The sequence below is a fragment of the Nicotiana tabacum genome, chromosome 5, assembly GCF_000715075.1.
Source record: "Nicotiana tabacum cultivar K326 chromosome 5, ASM71507v2, whole genome shotgun sequence".
Taxonomy (NCBI): domain Eukaryota; kingdom Viridiplantae; phylum Streptophyta; class Magnoliopsida; order Solanales; family Solanaceae; genus Nicotiana; species Nicotiana tabacum.
Genome location: NC_134084.1, coordinates 1375036 through 1386737, shown reverse-complemented (window position 1 = coordinate 1386737; position 11702 = coordinate 1375036).

The window sequence follows — 11702 nt, the reverse complement described above, 5'->3', positions numbered from 1 at the left end:
GGTAGTAACAGCATGCACTAATACTATTTTTTTCGAATGACCTAACCAAAGGAAAGGATGAACAGATTAACGTCAAACTTGTGTCATAGAACGACTAGTCCAACTTAATTAAACGACATCAAATAAACAAGAATAACATAACATGAAAATGAACCAAAATGCAGACAATGAAACATAGGCAGAAAATTTCCATACCAATTTTTATATTGCATCTCAAACATTCAACTTAAAGTTTATTTATCTAATACATCGAGGTTTACTGACCTTTGCACCTCGACAAACTCAGAACGACAAACTCGATTCCGACGGAACTCAAGCCGGACCTCACTGGACGAGGAACAACGACGAAACCTCGGACAAACACCTCGACGTACCGGACCTCGACGTGCCGGACCTCGACGAACAGAAAGCTCAGACCCACAACTGTCAACGACCAGGGATTGTTTGGTTGCTGCTATATTTTTCCGGCGCGACACCTGTGTACGTGAAGCCGCAGTTGGAGGGGTCGTTTGGGCAGTTGACGAAGGGGGTGGTTGGACGACGCAGCAGCGATAGCTGCTGCTTGACGGGTGGTCGATGGGTGTTGCTGGGTTTTTGGTTGAGGTCGACGGGACTGGGGCTGCGACGGGGGGTGGGACTGACTTGTCGTGTTTTCCGGCGTTCGTTTGGACAGTGGTGGTTATGGGCGATGGAGGAGTTGGTCCGTGAGGGTGTCGGAAGGGATGGAGGGAACTCGTTTTGTCCCTTTTTTTTGTTGGTTTTACAGTAGGGTTTGTTAGGCGTTGAGGAGGGTGACGGGGTGGTGTTTGGGAGGAGGAGGGTCGTGGTCGACGATAGCGAAGCTGGAAATGGAGTGGTATGCTTGGTAATGGGGGAGTTCGGACGTGAGAGAGTGGTTGGTTTTGGGTTATGGTCGCCGGACGTGGTGGGGAGCTGACGGACAGGTTTGTTGGAGCTAGAAGGAGGCGGGGTGGTCGTCCATGGCTGGAGACGGTGACGACGATGGTGGTCGTTCGGAGGAGCTGGGCATTGTTCGGGTGATGGAGGGGGGGCTGTTGGTTGCGGACGTAGGTGGTGGGTGTTTGGTGATGGTTTTGTGGTGGTCGTGAGGTCGTTAATGGTGGTTTTTGGGCAGTAGGTTTTTGTTCCTTCTTCTAGTGAAGAAGATGATGAAACAGTACGTTTCTTTTCAAAAAAATTCAAAAGTCCCCCTCTTTCAAAGTTTTGTCCGTGTATTTGTATAGTCTCTGCCCAGAAAAATGAGCCCCACGCGTGGTGGGGTTCGAGGCTTATGTTCCCCACGCGCGGTGGGGTTCCCCATGTGTCCTGGACACGGTTTATTATGGGCTAGGTCCGAAATTAGGCCTAAAACCGGGTAGTTTGAATCCGAATATTATTCTTTTGCCCGGACCCGAGAAATAGGAAAACGTTGCTTAACTAGTCCTATGTAAGCAAAATAACTACCAAAAATAAGATTAGTATTCAAACAAAACTATATATTTTTTAAATATTTTTTCAAGATTTAAAATACCTACAAAATATTAATAAAACTATTTTTGTAATTTTCGTTTTTTAAATATTAAGATAAAATATGAAGTAATGTTTTTTTTTTGTATTTTTCAAAGTTAAAATGACTATAGAATATTAATAAAACTATTTTTTTTGTAATTTTCGTTCTTTAATAAAGACAAAAATATGAAGTAATATTTTTGTATTTTTCAAAATTATAATGACTGCAAACATTAATAGAACTATATTTTTTGTAATTTTCGAATTTATATAAAGTACCAAAATAAAGTACAATTTTTTTTGTATTTTTTCCACGTTTATGAGAAATGCATAAACTAAAATTTATATATGTATTTTTTGTGATTTTTTTTCTTTTTGCAACGAAATAAAGTAAAAATAGTTAAAATGGCTATATTAGACCCAATTTCACATATTCACGCTAAAAATGTGAAAAATCTCGGGGAGGCTCAAAAATCACGTGCTTACACCTGCTAGCACAACCTTGAACAACTCTGCTTTTGCACTTCTGTTTCTCGCCCAGTTCTCTGCCCAAAGTAGTTCCTCAGACCAATTATAGATGTTTCTGTAGATACCTTGCTAGTTGAGCATCCTTTTTCATAACTCAGCGGCATATTGACATGACAACAAAATATATACTTGATGTTAACTTAATTAAATAGTGATTAATAATTTAAAGACGCAATTAAAGATATGACGTAAATTCTTGAACTTATCAAAATAAATACTACAAATCAAGCATACAAAGAACGAGTAGATTGTCATAAAGATAAAGAACTATACTATAGACCAAGAGGGTAGAGATTAATATAAAATGCAAAACTTTATCTAATATATATGTTTACCTTAAAAACGGGTAACAATTGAATTTATATGTGGTTTTAAGGATATGTATATTAATTTAATACAAGTGATTAATGACGTTAAATTAAGCAAATGGAGGGACGTAATAAACAGCCAAACCAACGATAAGAGTGATTCCGAGCTCGGTTGATGGCTTGATGAGGAAGATGCCCTCGATTCCAAGCTTGTACTTATGGAGAACTTAAGAACAAAAGTAAGAACTTTGAACAACAAAAAGAATTGAAATAAATTGCCGTGATATGTGTGTTACAATGTATCACATGAATAATAAGCTTCCCCTTTTATATAGTATGTGTGTTTTACCCTACGTACAATTCTAAGAAAGATAAAAATCTTATGTTTAGCTAATTACTGATATTCTGCCGATACGGACCGAGATTCACGCCGTGATATCCGGTTGGTGACGGACGTCACGCCCCTTTATTAGTCGTGTGCAGCTGTTGGGTAATGCTCTCCGAAGTCTTGATCCTCGATCCGGACCCGGAGGACACAACCCCGATACCCTCGAGGGCAGGTGTTTTGCCCGAGCCCCAATAGGAGGGGCTCCTCGCTTTGACTCCGGTTCATTACAGTTACGTTCCTACTCCGTTTGTCTTACCAGGAAATCGAGGTGTTCCGTGGGCCCGATTTTACCCGTGTACAATATAAAGAGTCTTCAAAGCAAATAATGTTGATACATAACTAGCTGTAAACATCATATATTTTTTTTTTGAACATACGATACATATACTTCATGATACAATGACAGGGTCACGTAGACGTACTATCTTGAGTAGACAAAACTTATTATTCACTAACATGACTAATTAGCGTGAGTTTGGACAGAAAAACTGAATAAGGGAGTTTGGATTGAAAACTATAAACCTCGTTCAGTTTTTATGTTGAATTCAGAGATTCGAGGAGTTAGATTTATAAAATGTAGTCACACACAAACGCTTCTAGAATATTGGAGTTTTATTTCTTAGGAAATTTCGGAATGTACAATAAATGAATATACTGATTTACAGAAGAAGAAAAAAATTGAAGTCGCCACAAAACATTTTTTTTCTCCATAACTGATCGTGGAATTAATGATATAAATATGTGCTTAGCTGGGAGTGGCTAAATACGAAACACTTCTTCTTGATATGTGCCTAGCAACCTAACTTTGTCCTACGCTCCTTCCGGTCCACTTCAAGTGACTTTTTGACTCTTTTTTTTGTCCATAATATTTAATTTTTTCAAATATTAAGAAGGAATTAGTTTTTTTTTTTCAAAATTCCCTTGGAGTAAAGAACCTAAGAGCATTTGTTATATTTCAAATAAACAGATTAAGGTTAATATGGTCATTTTTATTGTTAATTAATACTAAAAAGTGGATTTCTTAATATCTGTAAAAATAACCAAAAAATCAAATAAAGTGGACCTAAGAAAGTAGGATTTAAGTTATATACACTAATATATTATCACTTAATTTAAATCCAAAAAGTAACTAGACAAGTAATAAATGAAAGTTTCACTAGTTACATGGTTAAACCTCTTAGCTAAATAGCTCCAATAGGATTTTAGATTGAGAAAGTAATGGTAAAGTTGCTACAATGTGATCAGGAGGTCACGGATTCAAGCCGTGGAAACAGACTATTGCAGAAGTGCAGGATAAGGCTGCGTACAATAGATCATTGTGGTTCGATCCTTCCCCGTACCCCGCACATAACGAAAGCTTAGTATACCTGCTCTTTTCAAAGTAACTAGACAAGTAATAAACGAAAGTTCCACTTATTACATTGTTAGACCTCTTGAGAGAAATAGCCCCAAAAAGTAACTAATTGTGCCTCCCCCAAGATATATCACAAAAGCAACTAAGTAACAAAGGCCAGATATTTGAAAATAGCTAAGCTCATTTGCATGATGCAGCTCTTCCATGCTTGCATCACCAACATGATTTAAATAGTGTTGTGAACTACAATCTGCAAAGTATTGCCATCATAAATGGACTGTTGTTGATTTTCTTCTTGGCCCATTGAATATACGATGTAATTAGTAAAAATTGCACGGGCTAGCCAGTTTTTGGATTGGTCATTCAAAAATAGTCATCGTTTGTAAAGTCATTGAAAAATAGTCGTTATTTTGCTGCAATACGGAAAGTTTCAGCATAATATACTGGAGATCGGTACACCTGTGTATGAATATGGAACTCCAACACACGAAAAGTTCCAATATAATATACTAGAGATTGGAGCACTGGTGCTCCAATCCCCGGTATATTATACTGAAACTCCAGTATAATATACTGGAGTTTCGGTATAATATACTAGAGTATTTTTCCAGATTTTGAACAGTGTTTTCGTTCATATTTATCTTTATATGAAAAATGGCTAAATTTCAATTACTTTTGAAACTGTGGCTATTTTTGAATGACGACTTGTAAATCTGACTATTTTAAATTGCCAAATCTTGATGATCTTCATCATCATACTAATTTTCGTTATTTAACTGATCATGAGATTAAACATTTTGAGATTGATCTCCTTCAGGTGGTGTCTGACGGTCCTCCTTGTCCAATTTGGAAACTTTAGGCAACATCAATATAATTGTAATTCACATATTTCATATATTGGACATTTTTCCTTTTTCGTCTGCTTTTCGTTTTTCTTCTTCTTCATCGTCGTCCACCTCTGCCTCTTCCTCTTGTTCTTCATCATTTTCTTCATTTTTATCATCATCTCCGCCTTTATTTTTTTCTTGCTCAGCACTTTCTTATTGTTGATCAGAATCTTGACTCGTATTATATTTTTTTGTCTCCTGCATTTTCACCTTGATAGTCCTCATCCACTTACCCTTCTTCTTCGTCAGCTCCTGAAAATTTACTCACTCGTTTTGTTTAGACGTTTTCTTTTTCCTCTTTCGTTTTGATCTTCTCCTTGATCTATTACTTTATCCACTGATGCTTCTTGCTTATCTCCTTCACCCACTTCCGTTGGTCCTTCTTTTCCCTCCTCGTCCTCTTTCTTCTATATTTTTTCTTCCTCTATTGTTGTTTCCTCGTCCTCTTCTTCTTCTTCTTCATCTTCATTAATGTTGTTTTCTTGATTTATACTCCTTTATTTGTTTCAGATTCTAAAATTTCTTTCTCTCCACTTTCTTGTTGTTCTAGTTCTTGAATTCCATAGTTTTCTCATCTTTCATTCTGTCCATCACTCTCTTTCATTTCCTTTTCCACTTCTTCTGCTTCATCGTAAGCACAAGTGTTGAGATCCGACGAACCACAACATATTTGGGAAAGAATATGGACCAAGATTAGGTCTATGTATTTCTGTCGCATCGTTAAAAAAATAAAAAAAAAATATTTCAGTCGCCTCAGAAACTACATATGTGGCATTAATTCCGACTTTTTCATTAGTAATAGAATTGCATAATTTACGTTCGAGATTCTTCCAGTATGTGGTGGAACAAGCCTTAGAGATAACAACTTCTTTTTTTCTTTTTCTTCTTTCTCCATAATTTGACTAAATGACTCGACACACAGTAGCTCTTCTTCCAGTATATATATATATATGTGTGTGAAATTTTAATATTTATTTTTAATTTGGTAGAGGTATGATTGAATGAGTTAATACGATAAAAAATTTCTCACATTAAATTAACTAATATATTTATCTTCTCATTAGTTCTATTTTTCTTCCTCTATGTATAGATTTTTTTAATGTTTCTCATGATTTTACTTTTAATTTCACCCTAAATTCTCTGTACTAGTTATTCTTATTTGTCATATTTAATTGATCCATATATTAGAAAGCAAGTATTTTTTGTGTTTCATCATTTTTTTAATTAAGAAATCTTCGAGGCAAGTGTTGCAAGGTTCATAACTCGATGAATAATAGGCTCATATTTTTACCATTTTCACTTAATACCATCTTTTTGTAAATGGGAGGGTTCAATACCATGACGTGTGCTTAATGCACACATCATGTGTTACGCTCTCACTATTAGATCAAAGTCTTATAAGCTTTTTTTTTGTTTCTCATTATTATATGGATTTTATGAAAGAATTTAAGGGTCTTTTAATATATTTTAGGTTTAGGCCACCAATTCCCTTGAGCCGCCCTTGATTGATCATCAACAATTATTTATAGATCACTGCTCCATGAACGTGCTATTCAACTAGCTTCACTCTCGTTTCGTAACTAGATGACACATTTACTGCCTTTAATTTTCTTGTTCTTGTTATCTTATCTTAATTGAGACTTTATAAAATTTGATTGAGAATGCCAGAGGTGAACAAATTGCTCAAGGGGAGGCCAGTAAAACCTTTATTCAGGTCCTCAAAATTTTGAGGTACCAAAATTTTTTAATTGTGGACTTTGTGATTTTATTTTAGTTTAGACATTATTAAAGTTTGAAAAAAAAAAAAGAAAGAAAGATTGTCTTCTCTTTAAGAGTAAAATATTTTAGAACTTTGAATTAAACTACTTAAATCTTCATATTAGTAAATATAATTTTGTTACACCCCAAACCTGAAGAGGCATGAACGGCACCCGATGCCATACTCGGCCCGAGCGTACCATTCTGTAACTGTGAAATCTGGAGGGGTAACCCTCAACTTAGGCCGGTGAGGCCATATTCTGAATCATCTGAAAATAATGTCTTTTCCTGAGGGGTAAACATACCCAAAAGCTGATATATATATATATATATATATATATATATATATATATATATATATATACACTGTGTAGGCCGATGAAGCCACCATAAACATCTACTGCCATACAAAATATACAGGAATCGTCTACAAGCTTCTAGAGATAACAAAACTGTATCATGGTCGGGACAGGGCCTCGACCCATCCGTTAAATCTGTACATATAAAATGGACTCCAAGGTCTAGACATGGTAACTCGAGGAAGTGAAGCTTACCAACCAAGCTGTTGTTTGATTCTGTCCGATGGAAGGGTCTGTCCAACTGTCTATCAGGACCTGCGGGCAAGAAATATAGTGTCCCCAACAAAAAGGACGTCATTACGAAATAATGTACCGATTATGCAAGGCAACATAATAACTGAAAGCTGAAACTAAACTAATAATATAATAATTAAGGAACATGGGCGTCAAATATAATTTGAAGATATGCTTACCTGCTGATATTGACTCATCTCTCTCAATACAGTAAGTAAAATAGTTGTCCAGCCCTATAAAGCGCGGTATATGTAACTGTTATGCCGTAGTAGGCTCGCTCATAGGTGCTCGGCCATACTTGGCTCTGTATCTCAGCCATCTGGGCTCGCTCATAGGCGCTCGGACACAGTAGGCTCGGTATAACTTACCATCTGATCAGAGGTTGCCATTAGGGGATCTGCCCACCGATTATAGTTGGTGAAAATACGGTAATATTATATGTGTGTGTGTGTATATATATAAACTCTCTGCTCTTTTGGTTTAAAGAAGACAATGCTAAACTAAATATGAAGTCCCAATAAGGAATAATACTGTAACTTATAAGACTAAGATAATGTACATAAGTCAGGAATACGAACTTCTCTTTATGTCTCGTTATCAACTCGTTTTGTTTAGATGTTTTCTTTTTCCTCTTTCGTTTTGATCTTCTCCTGCTCTTACTTTATCCACTAATGCTTCTTGCTTATCTCCTTCACCCACTTCCTTTGATTCTTCTTTTCCCTCCTCGTCCTCTTTCTTCTATATTTTTTCTTCCTATGTTGTTGTTTCATCCTCCTTTTCTTCTTCATCTTCATTACTGTTGTTTTCTTGATTTATGCTCATTTATTTGTTTCAAATTCTAAAGTTTCTTTCTCCTAGTTCTTCAATTCCATAGTCTTCTCCTCTTTCATTCTGTCCACTCTCTTTCATTTTCTTTGCCACTTCCTCTGCTTCATCGTAAGCACAAGTGTTGAGATCTGACGAACCACAACATCTCTGGAAAAGAATATGGACCAAGATTATTTCTATGTATTTCGGTCGCATCATTACAAAAATAAAATAATATTTCAATCGCATCAAAAACTACCTATGTGGCATTAATTCCGTATTTTTCATTAGTAGTAGGATTGCATCTTTTACGTTCGAGATTTTTCCAGAATATGGTGGAACAAGCCTCAAAAATATCAATCAGCAGTTCATCGAGTTAGTTACAATATTGACAACCTCTCCCTGTAGCATCAGCTAACAAGAGCGCAGTTTCTACCTTTGCGCCGTAAGTATCTCATAAACATCAATCGGCAGTTCAACAACGACAACAACAACCCAGTGTAATCCCACTTAGTGGGGTATGGGGAGGGTAGTGTGTACGCAGACCTTATCCCTACCCTGAGGTAGGAAGACTGTTTCCAAATAGACCCCCGGCATCTTTCCCTCCAAGAACTTCCCATCTTGCTCTTGGAGAAACTCGAACTCACAACCTCATAGTTGGAAGTGGAGGTTGCTTACCATCAGAGCAACCCCTCTTGTCCCTCCAATCGGCAGTTCATCAGGAACAAATGAAATAAGTGAAAAATTACTATTTGCTTTAAGGAGAAGAAAACCATTGATGCACATATTTATGGAATCCCAAATTTAAGATATCAGACAATTACAGAAGGGAAACTCCTAAATCCAAAATATAAGACATGGAGAAGAAGAGACGGCCACTAGTGTCCAATAAGCAAATTAAGCTAGAAGTTCAGTTTCTCGATTGCTATTTGTTAAGCTAAACCCCTTGATCACATATCAAGCCAATCCAAAAATTCTATATCATATTTTTTCAAAAACAAAAACTTTAATCAATAAACTATGCCCCACTTCTATATTAATTACCATTAAATATATTTAAGCAAGCGAAAGTTTGTGGAAAACCTAAATGATATGAGCATGGGAAGAAGCTTGTGGAAAAACAAGAAATACCACTGGTTCAAGACTGATTTCAAGTTGACCTTTCGGAAAAACAGAAAACTCTCCAATTCAAGTGGACAAATGAACTTGATAACAATGAACAAGGCACAAAAACCAAGGAAATATGAAAATTGTTGTGATTCTCGGATCAATATGAAGATTATTTGGGAGGTAAAACAACTCTATTTCACAAGAATAGAATTACAGAGAATTTACACCAAGAATTTCTCTCTACAAAAAAAATCTCACCAAACTCTCTTTTTATTCTCACAATCTCTTCCTGGATTGTATTTCAATCTCTCTGGATTGATATTTCTGTGTAAAACATAAGGCTCTATTTATAGCCTTAAAGAAGGTGGTTGGTGGTTGAATTCTTCATTCAACAATGGAGGCTTCAACAATGGTGGCTTCTAGAATGGGTTGGTGGCTTCAACAATGGTGGGCTTCTAGAATTGGTAGTTGACAGCAGCTGAACTTATCAATTCTCCCCCTTCAGCTGCATTCCAACACAGCTACTATTTGAAAGTTATTCCAACTATGTCTCTGCACAACTCTAACTTTTCTTGAGTGACCACCTTTGTTAACATGTCTGTTGGATTCTCCTTCGTATGGATCTTCACTAGTTTCAACAGTTGTTGATCCATCACCTCGCGTATCCAGTGATAGCGAATGTCGATGTGCTTTGTCCGAGAATGATACATTGAGTTTTTGCTTAAATCAATTGCACTTTGACTATCACAATGTATCTTATACTCTGTTTGATTTATCCCTAGTTCTTGGAGAAACCGCTTTAGCCACAACATTTCTTTTCCAGCTTCCGCTACAGCAATATATTCTGCTTCAGTTGTGGATAGTGCAACACACTTCTGCAATCTTGACTGCCATGACACAGCTCCCCCTGCAAAAGTATAAACATATCCTGAGGTTGATTTTCTTCCATCAGGATCTCCGGCCATATCTGAATCTGTATAGCCTTCCAAGACTGGATCAGCTCCCCCAAAGCACAGTCTTGATTTTGAAGTACCTTTAAGATACCTGAGAATCCACTTAACTGCCTCCCAATGTTTCTTTCCAGGGTTAGAAAGAAAATGACTTACCACACCTACCGCATGTGCGATATCTGGCCTCGTGCAAACCATGGCATACATTAGACTTCCAACTGAAGAATATGGAATTGTAGACATCTACTCAATCTCTTTCTTGGATGAGGGGAACAAACTCTTGCTCAACTTGAAGTGATTTTCCAAAGGGGCACCTACCGGTTTGGCATTACTCATATTGAACCGTTTGATCACCCGTTCAATATAATTTTCTTGAGATAGCCATAACTTCTTGTTTCTCCTATCTCGAGTTATCTGCAATCCCAAAATATGCTGAGCTGGACCTAAGTCTTTCATTTCAAAGGACTTAGAGAGTTCTTTCTTCAACTATCTAATTTTTGTTGCATCTTGTCCGACGATCAACATGTCGTCTACATAAAGTAGAAGTACAACAAAATTACCATCCGAAAATCTCTGAATGTAAACACACTGATCTGCAATAGTTCTTTTATATCCTTGACTTGCCATAAATGAGTCAAACTTTTTGTACCACTGCCTCGGTGCTTGCTTTAGGCCATATAAACTTTTCGTAAGCTTATAGACGAGGTTTTCTTTTCCTGAAACCTCAAAACCTTCCGGCTGCTCCATATAGATTTCTTCATTTAGATCACCATGAAGAAATGTTGTCTTGACATCCATTTGTTCAAGCTCCAAATTCAAACTGGCTACCAATCCAAGGATGATGCGGATTGAAGTCAATTTTACAACTGGTGAAAATATTTCATCAAAGTCAATTCCCTTTTTCTGTAGGAATCCTTTGACTACTAACCGGGCTTTGTGCTTCACTACCTTTCCTCTGCCATCTTTCTTGAGCTTGAATACCCATTTACTCTTCAGTACCTTCTTTCATTGTGGAAGTTTCACAATCTCATAAGTGTTGTTTTTCTGTAAAGAGTTCATCTCTTCGGTCATTGCTTGCAGCCATTTTTCTTTATCCTTATGAGATATAGCTTCATGGAAACTCTCTGGTTCTCCATCTTCAGAAAGTAGAATATACTCGGTTTCTGGGTATCGAGTTGATGGAATCTGACCTCGTTCAGATCGACGAGGTTGTTGATTATTAGCTTCAGGAGGTGTACCATCATCGTTCCCCTATGATGGTTCTGTAGTTTCTTGAGGGGTTTGTGCCTCCCCCTGCCAAACATCCTCCTGTTCTGCTTCTGGTACTGCTTCATGCTCCCCCATGCTATTTGTGTCAAACTGCAATGGTAGTGGATCTGGACCAACTTTTTGGGCACTGGAACCTCTTTCATAAGACATTGTGGGCTTTTCAATGTCTTCAATTGTCTGGTTTTCGTGGAATACAACATCCCTACTTCTGATCACCGTCTTCTGTATTGGATCCCATAAT